This window comes from Acomys russatus, chromosome 8, assembly GCF_903995435.1.
Source record: "Acomys russatus chromosome 8, mAcoRus1.1, whole genome shotgun sequence".
In the NCBI taxonomy this organism is placed as follows: domain Eukaryota; kingdom Metazoa; phylum Chordata; class Mammalia; order Rodentia; family Muridae; genus Acomys; species Acomys russatus.
In genome coordinates this window covers 9,018,350-9,030,353 of record NC_067144.1, presented here as the reverse complement: position 1 = coordinate 9,030,353, position 12,004 = coordinate 9,018,350, and positions in this window count along the sequence as shown.

Below are 12,004 nucleotides of genomic sequence, written 5' to 3'. Positions count from 1 at the left end.
TCTGGTGACCACTGTCATGACTGGGTTGAGACTGAATCTCACTTAATTTGTATCTCCCTGAAGGTTAAGGATGAGGAACATTAAAAATATAGCTATTTAAATTTTTTTCTTCTATGAACTGTCTGTTAGGTTTACTGGCCTATTTATTGGGTTCTCTCTTTCTCTCTCTCTCTCTCTCTCTCTCTCTCTCTCTCTCTCTCTCTCTCTCTCTCTCTCTCACACACACACACACACACACATACACAGTATGAATGTGTGTATGTGTTATTTTTTATTTCTGAAGTTCTTTCTATTTTTAGATATTACAAATATTTTAAGAAATAGTCAATACCAACACTTTCAAACTGCTCCACAAAATAGAAAAAAAAAAAAAAAAGGACGCTACAAAATTGGCCCTACAAAGCCAGAATTGCCCTTATACAAAAACTAGTAGCAGCCAAAAACAAATGACTAACTATAATTAGTCAGACTAATTTCTCTGTTGAGCACAGATATAAAAATTAATGACAAAATACTTGCAAATGAAATTAAAGAACACATTAAGAAAAGCATGCATCATAACCAAGTTGATTTCATTCTAGGAGTGCAAGACTGATTCAACATAAAAACCAGTAAATGTGATGCATAATAATAGTAATTAAAGGAAAGAAAATGCATGGTCATCTTAATCGAGTCAGAAAAGGCAGTTGGAAAAACCCAACATGGCTTCATGAGAAATGTCTTGAAAAACTATGACTACACTGAAAGTAACTCCACATAATGAGGCCTGTATATGACAGCCTATAGCCAACATTCACTACACTAAAAGAGAAAGGTTGGGCCATTGCCTCTTTTCTTTTTTTCTTCAAATATTTTTTTAAAAACTTTTGATTTCTTTATTCACTTTATATCCTGATCGTAGCCTCCTCCCTCCTCTTTTCCCTGTCCCACTCTTCCTTCCCTCCCTCTTCCCCCTCTCCCCTCCCCTATTCCTCATAAAAGAGGAGCCCCCACCCACCCCAGCTTCTGAAGTTGCATCAGAACTAAGCACATCTTCTTCCCTTGTGCCTAGCATGGCAGCCTTGCACTCGGGGTAGGGGTGGGAGCACGGGGGTGGGTGAACAAAAAGCAGGCAACTGAGTCTATGTCAGAGACAGTCTCTGCTCCCTTTACTAGAGGACTCTCATGAAGCTTCAGTTGACCATCAGCTGCATCTGTATAGGGGGCCTAGTCTATGCATGGTCCTTGGTTGGTGCTTCAGTCTCTGCAAGCCCCTCTGGGCCCTGTTTAGTTGGTTCTGTTGGTCATTTTGTGGAGCTCCTGTCATCTCCAGGTCCTTCTGACAGACAGGAGGCTAGCATTGCTCTCCTCTGAGAGGCTACACCTAACTTCCAAACAGATGCAGAGACTCACAGCCAAACATTAGGTGAAGCAGAGGGAGTCTTGTGACCATTTCCTCTTGAATGAAAGAAAATCTTGAATGAGACAGGGATGACCACTCTCTCTCTGTGATTACTCAGTATAGTGCTCAAAGTCCTCACTATAACAATAAGACAGGAGAAATGTGTAGACGATATCTTAAGAATTAGAAAAGAAGAAGCTAAACTACTTTTATTTGCTGATGATATGACTCTATTCATTAAGAATCTACCAGAAAAACTTTTAGATCTAATAAACCATTTCAGTAAAGTTGCAAGATAAAAAATTAACATATGACAAACAATAGCTTTTTTATATATCAATAATGAACTTGCTGAAAAAGGTAGGAAAATAGTCCATTCACACTAATTAAAATATCTGTGAATAAATCTAAATAAGGAGGTGAAAGACCTCTACAAAGAAAATGGTAAGACATTGCAAAGGGAAATTGCAGAAGACACTTGTGAGGTAAAGTCTTTCCACACTTCTCTATTGGTAGAATTAGTGTTGGGTTCATTAGTAAACTTCCTAAAGTAATTTAATTTTATGCAATTCCTATCAATATTACAATGACAGTCTTCAAAGAGCTAGAAAAAAATTGCAAAATCCACATGAAAAGACAAGGAGCATTGGTAGCCAAAGAAATCCTAGGTAGCAAGAACACAGCGTACTTTAAGAGATCATTTCTATAATTTGCCACTCAGAAAGAGCACAACAGAAGAATTATAATATATGGCCCTAAACTGTAATACAGACCCATGGTGGCAAAAACCACATAATGCTGGCACAAAAATAGACTCATTGAACAATTGGAGAGGGTCCAGAAACAAACCCATATAGCTATTACCACCTAGTCTTAGACAAAACATCAAAGACATGCTCTGGGGCAAGCAAGGTCACTCATCAGATAAAAGTGCTTGCCATCAAGCCTTACACCCCAAGTTCAAACCCTTGCATCCACATGGTGGTAGGACAGAGCCAACTCTTACAAGTTGTCCTTTGATCTCCCCATGCGTGACATAAATAAATGTTTAAGAAATCTGCCCTGGGATAAAGAGCCTATATAAAAAAAATGGTTCTGGCAAATCTGAACAGATCCATTTGAGAGAGTGAAATTACATCTATATCTCTCACCTGCACGGAAATCAGTTAAAGGGGATTAAAGACCTAAATTTAAAACCTGAAACAATAAAACTGCTAGAGGAAGACATAGAGAACACACTTTAAGACATGGACGGGTATAGGCAAGAACTTTAAATAGAACCTTAATAGCCCAGGAAATAGTCCAAGAACTGACAAATGGGATTATATGAAATTAAAAACTTTGGCACCGCAAAGGAAACTATCAACGGGGCGAAGAGACAGCTTACAGAGTGTGAGAGAATCGTTGTGGGCTGCACTTGAACTTCTTCATAAACTACCTGATCCAAGGGGTTCTGTTATAGTAACAGAAAATGACCTGCGACAATTGGCTCTTAAGCCTTTCACTTTGTAACTAAGATTGTATTGGGAAGCCTCATGTCTATTGCTTCCTACAGTTCATTTAACTGTTGTTCTGTGAGAATATCCAATAGCTTTTTCCTCACTTCGCATACTGAGTGGATTTTTACAAGCTTGCCGGCATGTGCAGTAATTCTCGAGATGTTCATATCCACAGTTCTGGTCTGCACACGTAAAGAGTTCTTTGCAGCACATGTATGTGAGTAGAATTCATAATGTCCATAAGTGCTCACTTTTGCAAGATAATATCAAGTTTGTTTTTCTTTGTGGTTTCATAAACTTCTAGTTCTAGCCGCGACTATGCCCCTTATCAAAGCCAACTGTTAAACTTGGTCAAAGTCTACAAGATAACAGTTTGAAAGCATGGAAGGAAGCCAAGTCAGGCAGAAGTGATGGCATTTCTATGCTCAAGTTGTGAGAGCTCACAAGGTGGACGCTCCACTTTCTTCTTCCTTCCTTTTCCCATCTTCAGTTGAAGCAAATAGTACCCAAGGGTTCAGGGAAGGGATTGTGGAGAAGGCTTGCAGGGCTGAGAAGCAAGGGAGGGCTTCGGAAGAGCTATGTAGTCCAGAAGGGGGAATTCTGAAGAGAAGAGAAGAGAAGAGAAGAGAAGAGAAGAGAAGAGAAGAGAAGAGAAGAGAAAGAAGAGGAGGGGAGAGGAGAGGAGAGGAGAGAAGAGAAGCAATTTCTAGACATGTGCATGAAGTTTCTCTTTTAGCTGTGCTCAGCTCCTGAGATACACAAGAGAGGGGAATCCTCTAAGCTGCAAAAGCAACAGCAGAGCCCACCTGAGCCCAGCTGAGCTGTCAGTAGCAGGAGGTGTTTCAGGCCCAGAAGATGGAGTGTAAGGTTTATCCTCATGGAAGGACTCTAGTGGACCATATGAATCTTCCATTTAAGCCCATGTAGAGTCGCAAGCCAGGGGAGGGATGTCTTGGCCAGAAGGAAGAGGCCGGAAGGGGACAACATCTCATGAAGTCTAAAACCAGGCCTCGTCGGGATGCAGACTACTCGCTGCTCACCTATCTGCTCGGCAAAAGCAAGTTTCATTTTCTTTATATAAAAGTAAGAACCCCCAAAGTTCCTAAAGTCCATATCTACAATGGTCAGCATTGCATCAAAACTTGAAAGGCATGCTGACAATAATGAACAAAGAACTGTAAACTGAGAGGGAAAAAAGAGGCAGAATGCTAGACTCAGAAGTAAATGGCATTGTGGAGTTAAGTGATAAGGAGTAGGAAGTATTCTATTATTATGTTTAAAAAAACACACAAGAGACACGAAAATGTTTTCAACACTTCAAAATCTTATAACCGCTAAAGATTAAGAACTTATTAAAAGTGTACAAGATCATACTAGGCTAATAAGTATAGACCAAAAAGACAATATATTGAATTTCAAGGGAATACAACAGCAATATCCACAGAAAAGCACAAACACCGGAACAAAGAAACAACAGGAAAACATCACGAGACAGAAAAGCCTGAATGAAGATACAATCACTTACAACTTGTCTGTGAGTTGCTTTAGACATACATGAGATAAAGTCAAATATTCTAATTAAAGAGAGACAAGAATAAGGCAAAAGTAGTATTTGAATTGATATTGATCTAAACTTCTTTTAAAACAATCAAAATTAGTCTGAGACTTAAGAGAAGACAACATACATTCATGCATACAAACATTTTAAAATGCACGTTAAAACTGCTTTAATATCCAACAAGTATATTAAAAATAAATATATTTTCATTTAAAAATGTTTGAGAGTGTCTTTCTAACAACATTTCAAGAAGCTATAGGAAACTGTTCAAGTTGAAGTAAAAGATCCCAAATGAAAGTAAGAAAAGTCACAGAGGAGGAGAGTCCAATAATATTTTTTATTTTCCATAGAAGTCTTACGTATTGGTACCTGCCTTTTCCCTCAGCATTTGACATTTTCTGATATTTCATGCTTAAAAAGAATGTTTTCTAGTTGTTTGTCGAAGAGATATAATTGTATTTTTCAAATTAATTTTATAATGTCATATGCTACTCAACTACTGTCACTTTTAATATATTTCATTTTCTTAAAAATTTATGACTATTAGTGATTTGCTTGTATGTATATATGTGTGTATGTATGTCTACCATATGCATGCATGATGTCTTAGGAGTTTGGAAGAGGGTGTTGGGTCCCATGAAACTGAAGTCTTGTATGGTTCTTAGCTGCTTTGTAGGTGCTGGGAACTGAACCCATGTCCTCTGCAAAAGTGACAGGTGATCTTAACCACTGAGGCATCTCTCCAGCTCGTGGGTTCTTCTAAGAAAGGAAGTACACCATCTGGAAAAAAAGAAAAAAGAAAATTTTATCTCTTCATTCCCAGTCCTTAAACTCCCAATTTCCCCCCTTATTTACTTTAATTATCAGTTTATAGGATGAATTATATTCATAGCTTTCCTAATATTCAAATTATCCTGTACCATTTGATAAGCTCAATGTACTAAATCAAAGAAATTATTGAATTAAATTTTCTAAACTTCTGTTGAGCTGTGTGATCTCTCTTTATTTTAGCTCTTTGTTATCTTTGGTATAAAGTTGGTAATCTTCCTGTTACCTGATAATAATAACTGTCTTAGTTTCTTTTCCTATTGCTGTGATAAAATTAAAAAAAAAAAAAAAACTTAGGAAGGAGGGGTCTATGTTGGCTCACAGTTCCAGGGTGCACAGTTCATCGCCACGGTGAGGAACTTCAGGCATCAGGAGCTTCATACAGCCAAGTAAAGCTGCATCCATAGTTAGGATTGGGGATCAGATTCATTTCTGAGCTTACACAGTCCAGGAATCCAGCTAGGGGATGCTGCTGCCCACAGTGGTCTCATTTTCTCTCCTCAATCAACATAATCAAGATGACCCTTACAGGCATGCTGGGAGGCTTATCCCCTGGTGAGTCTACAGCTCAAGTTGACAATTGGATTAACCATCCTCTATACCCTCAAGCTGACAATTGGATTAACCGTCTTATATACCAAGGCCAGCTCTACTTTATATTTCTTGATTAATCATTTTAAATCATATATTAAAATCTTTTAAAGTATATGGTGATTTAGAACGTGCATAGAACATGTGGAGAACAAGTCTGTAGACTTAATTTTTATTTGGTGAGTTGGCTGTTTTATGTCTAAAGTGGTTATTTATATACCAGTACTTTTTTCCCCCCTACATGTCCCCATTGTATTTTCCTTTTTTGCATTGTCTTATATAAAGTTGTTCATGTTTTCAATTATGTAAGTTAAGGTCTTTAATGTACGCTCATTATCCAATGCCTATTCTGGGGATCTCATTAAGACTTTAAATTCTTGGCCTTTTTGGACATGCTTGTTTCCTCTCTTCTCTGGTCTCTCAATTTGCCTTAAAAAAAAAAAAAGACAATAACAAATTTACAAAGATATGTGGTCACCTTATGTGACATATGTCTTACTCCATCCTTTCATTTGTTTCACTGAAAATGCACTACATATGTTTGTTTGCATGTCAAGCTTTCAAAATTGCATGCTTTAGAGTATTTTAACATGCATTTTCATCTGAACACATTTGACTGGATCCAAAAATTCCCTATTTTCAAAAATATGATAACATATCTTCATGGTCTTCTTACATCTTCGCTTGTTGCTGAAAAAATTTATTATCATTGTTGTTCCTTTGTGTTTACTCTTTGAAACGTTTACACATGTATGTGTGTGTGTGTGTGCGTGTGTGTGTGTGTGCCACATACTCCCTTCAACTTCTTCCAGTAGCTCATCATCAGGTCATCAGACTCCCCTCCCAACCTTATGCCAAGTTTCTTTCTTTTATATGCTGAGTCAAATAACGCTGTCCAGATGTGCATAGGTGTGGGGTCACTCACTGGGGCATGGAGAACCTACCAATGATACAACACAAAGAAAGTGACTCCTTCTCTGGGAAGCCATCAACTACAGTAGCTTCTTGGCTAGGGACTGGGCCTCGGGAGTCACTTCCTCCTTTATGTGGGAATTTCTTAAGTGGGCTTAATCTTATGCTGGTCTGAAACAGGTGACCACAGATGTTCTGAATTCACACGTGAAACAGCCATATATATTGTACATGTGCAATGGCCATATACACTTCACATGTGCAGCAGCCATACATATTCACAGCACTGCCCTCTACCCTTTGCCTCTTTATGTTCTTTCCACTTCTGCACAGTGACAAGTTTCTGCATTAAGACAGAGATAAGATTCTCTGAGCAAGGTTGAGAGGAGAACCAGTGTATGGATATAAGCAAATATTTAGAAAGCAATTTGACAACATGACCAGTTATAAAATAAATATCAGTAAGTTCTCTGGTAGAGTCTATGACCTCCTTAGCCATGGGTTTTTAACCGTGGTTACAGGTTCAGGTATAACTTCATCCTGTGATCAGACTTCAAAGGTAATCAAGAGAACAATTGGTTACCCCAGAAATAGTCTTGCCACTACTGCGCTAGTTTGTAGTTGATGTCTTTCCCCAACTTCTCATCTCTGTCTGGTCTCACTGTCTCTCCATGAAAGCTTTTTATGATTTAAAAAAAATTTTTTTTTAGTGTTCAAAATTTCAGTATAATTGGTGTCCAAACGTTTTCTTTATTTTATTTTCTCCTATGGATTCTTCCAACCTTTGATCTTTTCCTTTTTGATAATTATCTCCCATAATTCTCTCAGATAATCCCTCTTCCCTACTTATGGCTTTTTTTCTTTCCGGGAATATTGTGGCTTTTCTCTATTGACTATTGTTGTGTGACAAGACTTTTCCTGGGGAGATGGAGCACACACATGACCACTCACTCCATGGAAAGCTCACAACAGACCAAAGTATAGATAGCATCAAACTTCAACTTGGTGAACCAATGAGTTTTATTAGAGCTCTTTACAGGAATATGGGTGAAGGGTTGTTTACAGAAGCAGAAACGACTCAAAGACAGCTTCCTCACCAAAGCCAACCCCAGTATGGGTGACAGCTCACAAAAATTGGGAACCTGGAGCCCACTGCACAGCCTGCAGGCAGCTCAGCAGGTTGGAGAGTGAGTGTCCTTTCCAAATGATTCAGTTGGTCTAAATCTCTTGCAGGTGGCTTGGCTCGTTTCTGCTTCTTCCCGGCAGCTGGTCTGGTCTACGAATCTTCCTTGCAGCTTGACATGTCCAAGAGTGACTCTTGGCAGTCTTAATTATTCACTCTTGGAAGACATGCACCTAGTGAATCTGGTCAGTTTCAGGAACTTTCTGGAGCTATTTTGAATTGATTACTTTCCAACTGAAGGAGTCTCCCTTCAGAATGCAATGTTTCAACCATGGAGGAAATTGCTACACAAAACATGTGCATATTTCTTACTTTTGAAATGATTTCCTCAAGCCAATCTCTGTTTGCTGTCCCATTGTACTAATGAGTCTATGGTCCTAATAATGATCATTATCTATGCTCTCATATTTTTAAAGGGTTTTTTTTAAATTTATAATTATTTGTGTGAGAATGGGGTGAGTATGTGCACATGTGTATGGCTGCCGCAGAGGCTAGAAGAAGAACTGAGTGCCCAGGAGCTGGAGCAATAAGCAGTTATGAGCCTCTGGCATGGGTGCTGGGAACTGAACTGGGTACTTTGTAAGAGCAGTACTGGCTCTTAACCCTTTTAACCACTTAGCCATCACTCCAGCACCCTACCCCCACCAATTATCATAGATTTCACACTTAACATTTTATTTGATTCTTTCTGTGATTCCTTTTATATTACTAATAAAACCCCTTAATGGTGCCTGCAAAATCTTGATCTCTCAGCTTTAATACTGTTTGTTTCTACAGAATCCCTAATTGTTTGTTTTTTGCTTCTTGTTGGTTTTGGTTTTTAAATTTTTTTATTTTTTATTTTTTGGAAATGGTTGCTTCTTCTTTGGAGCCACGAGATTCCACTCATTTAAGATGGCGGATGCCAGCAATGTTGATAGCAGAGGCTGAAGGTAAGACTTGGTCTTCACAGATCCTGAAGAGTTCAGGGTGGAACTTGGGGATGGAAGATGAACCCAGAGTGAGGGCTTATAGGTAGTAGAAACCAGAGCTGATCACTACTCACCCTTCTGGTCAGCTCTTCCAATGTGCCCTCCATTGGAAGGACTGGGGGCTTTAAGGGAGAGGACAAGGCAGTGGGCAACTGAGGCCAATCTCTCTGGTGTTTTCATTTCTCTCAGTCAGGTACTGGCCCTCAGCATCACCCCAGCTTTGCATCTGAAGAGCCCCCACTCAAGAACTCTGGGTTCCAACTATTGCACTAACCAAGGACAATACAAGTAGTAAACACCGAACCCCTACTCTGATCTAGCCAATGGACAGGACATTCTCCACAGTTATGTGGAGAGTGGGGACTGACTCTGGTGCCCCATATTTGACCACCTCTCCTTGGTGGGGAGGCCTGATGGCACTCAAAGAAAGAATAAGCAGGCTACCAAGATGAGACTTGATAGCCTATGATCATATGGTGGGGGAGGAGGGGAATAGGGTGAAAGCAGGAGGGAGGGAGGAACGGGAGGATACAAGTGATGGATAACAATTGAGTTGTAATCTGAATAAATTAATAATTTTTTTAAAAAGTAAAAAAAAAAAAAAAAAAAGAAGAAGAACTCTAGGTTCCAAGACAATGGAGCTGAGAAGGAAATTAGATGAAGACTTGGAGAAGAAACAACCCCTTTCTTGTTTTGTTTTGCCACCGCAGCCTAAAAACTTTCTGGGGCCATTCCAGATACATATACTCCACAGTGAAAAATAAGCAAATAAAATTTTAAATTTTTACTGGTTTTTTTTTCCCCGCTCTATAGTTCTCAGAACCATCAGGTCAGGCAAGTTTAGCATCTTAAGAATCCTACTTTGCTTTCTCTTTGTATAGTTTGCACACTGCCTACTGCCTTTTCCCTGTTTGCCATCCTTTAAAACACAGGTATTTGTTTAGATGGGCCCTGTACTAACTACTCATGTCAGAAATATATATGAGGTCAACTCTACCCCAGAAAACAGAAGATGAGTGAACACGCAGCAGTAGGTCAGAGGCCTCACTCTCTCGTACCATTCTCATTCTGTCACTGGCTAGCTGGGTGGCCTTAGACAAGTCACTCTACTTGCTTGAGCCTTAGTGTTCACTTCTGAAATGTCAGATTAGTAAGAACACCAACCTAATTAGGCTGATAACAAGATTCAGATGAGAACTGAGTATGGACCGACCTTGTCAACTGTTACGGCGTTGTTTATTGATCATCTAGAGGGAAAGGAGCCTTGGGCTAGATGAAAATTGACTTTGCCAACTTCAAATTTTTACTAAGTGTTGGCCCAGCTCAAGAGCCTGATGCAACTGAACGTTCTCTTAATATAGAGAATGACGAATCTGTGTTTGTTGCCAGAGTTGTCACATTCTTCCAAAAGTGCAGACTTTTATGGGTCTTTGGAAGCTCTGCCCGGCTCTATTTCTGAGGACGGGAACATTGTGCCTTGTTGGCAAGGCTTGTTAGGCCGAGGCCACTTGTGGTCATTGAGGAATCTGGGTCTGTCTTTGCGATCCAGGAGGATGAGTTAAGGTATTAAAGCCACTCCACTCGTTTCCAGTTTAGGTGCATGGCTTCCTCAACACCCTGTGTCTTTTGCTTCCTCGTCTCATGAGGGTCCGTTTCTTTTTCCACTCTAGTTAAGGAATGAAAAGGAAAGGAAGGTGGAACGGATCCAAATCAAGACAAGTAGCAGAGGTGGAGAGGGATAAGAATAATGTGTTCTCTGGGAATTTATGCAAGGACAGGGCTAATGAGACTTTGTTTTCAATAACTTAAAATGTAGCTTGTCATTGGAAAGATGATGTAATGGCTTTAAGACAGAAAACAAGCCAAAATCCCACACCAAATCCAACTATTTGGATTTCTGCATATTCTTATCTATTTCTTGTCTTTTCATCATATGCATGCATAATGCATATTTCATTTTATGGCCTGATTTTTTTTCACTTAACATTACATAATGAGCATTTCCTTTTAAAGTTTTCATTATAATGCCTAGATAATATAATTCGCATGATGTTTTCTAACTAATAAGACCGTGATCCCATTCTGATACCTTCACGTTGTCTTAGATTCTCTCTCTCTCTCTCTCTCTCTCTCTCTCTCTCTCTCTCTCTCTCTCTCGGTGTTTGCTTTTTTAAAATTATGATTTCATGAAGAACTTTGTGCATTTCACTTTCTGTGTTGTTGAGCTATATAACTTTTGTTTGGATGCCAGAATACCATTGATGAGGTGCCTGGGAAACTGTGCCCAGACATCTTATGATTGACTCTCCCATACTGTTTTGTAAAGGTGTCCATTCAAAAATATTACTAGCCAATTTAATCTCAAGTCTTCCAAGTACTCAGTTTGCTAAGTGAAAGGTTTTTCTACTTTAACATGTAAATGTTTCAAAGTTGTTTTTCCCTTGCACTTCTCCACTTAGCAGGGCCATCTAATGCTTTCCATGTGCTCTCATCCTCCCCCCTACCCTCTCTCCCCCACTAGATTGTGTTATTAAAATTATAAAATAATCTGTCATGGATTTTCAGAATCTCTGAAAGCTTCCAAGAGAATGCTCCCCCCAAAAATCCCTCCTGAGGAGCTCAAACTTCTGAATTCATGAAATATAAGTGCTTTGTGGCCCCCAAACCAAGTATCCGGCTAGTCTGTCTTTTATCTCCAGTCCCAATTCTTCTCCCCTGAGTGCTTTAGGGGATGTTGCAAGTTACACATTAGTAAGAAGCCCTCATCCCATTGTCACTACCTAGGGCGCTATTCATACAGCACTTACCAGGACGCAAAACCTGCTCTTTGTTGTAAGAAAAGGGTATTTGGAGAACCAAGCAATTAATTATATTTCCAGCTTAGCTGGGAGGTGAGGAGTCAGAGAAGGCTGATTGGAAGAGATGGTATCTGAGCCTAACGAGCAGGGCCTGAGGTAGGCACTATTTTAGGGCAGTTGATGTGAGGGAGCACTTGGGTCTTGGCTAAGCCTTTTTGAGTGACAGATTCTCTTCTGTAGATGAGGACATGGAGACAGGCGGTGATGGCAGCAGTTCCCAAGG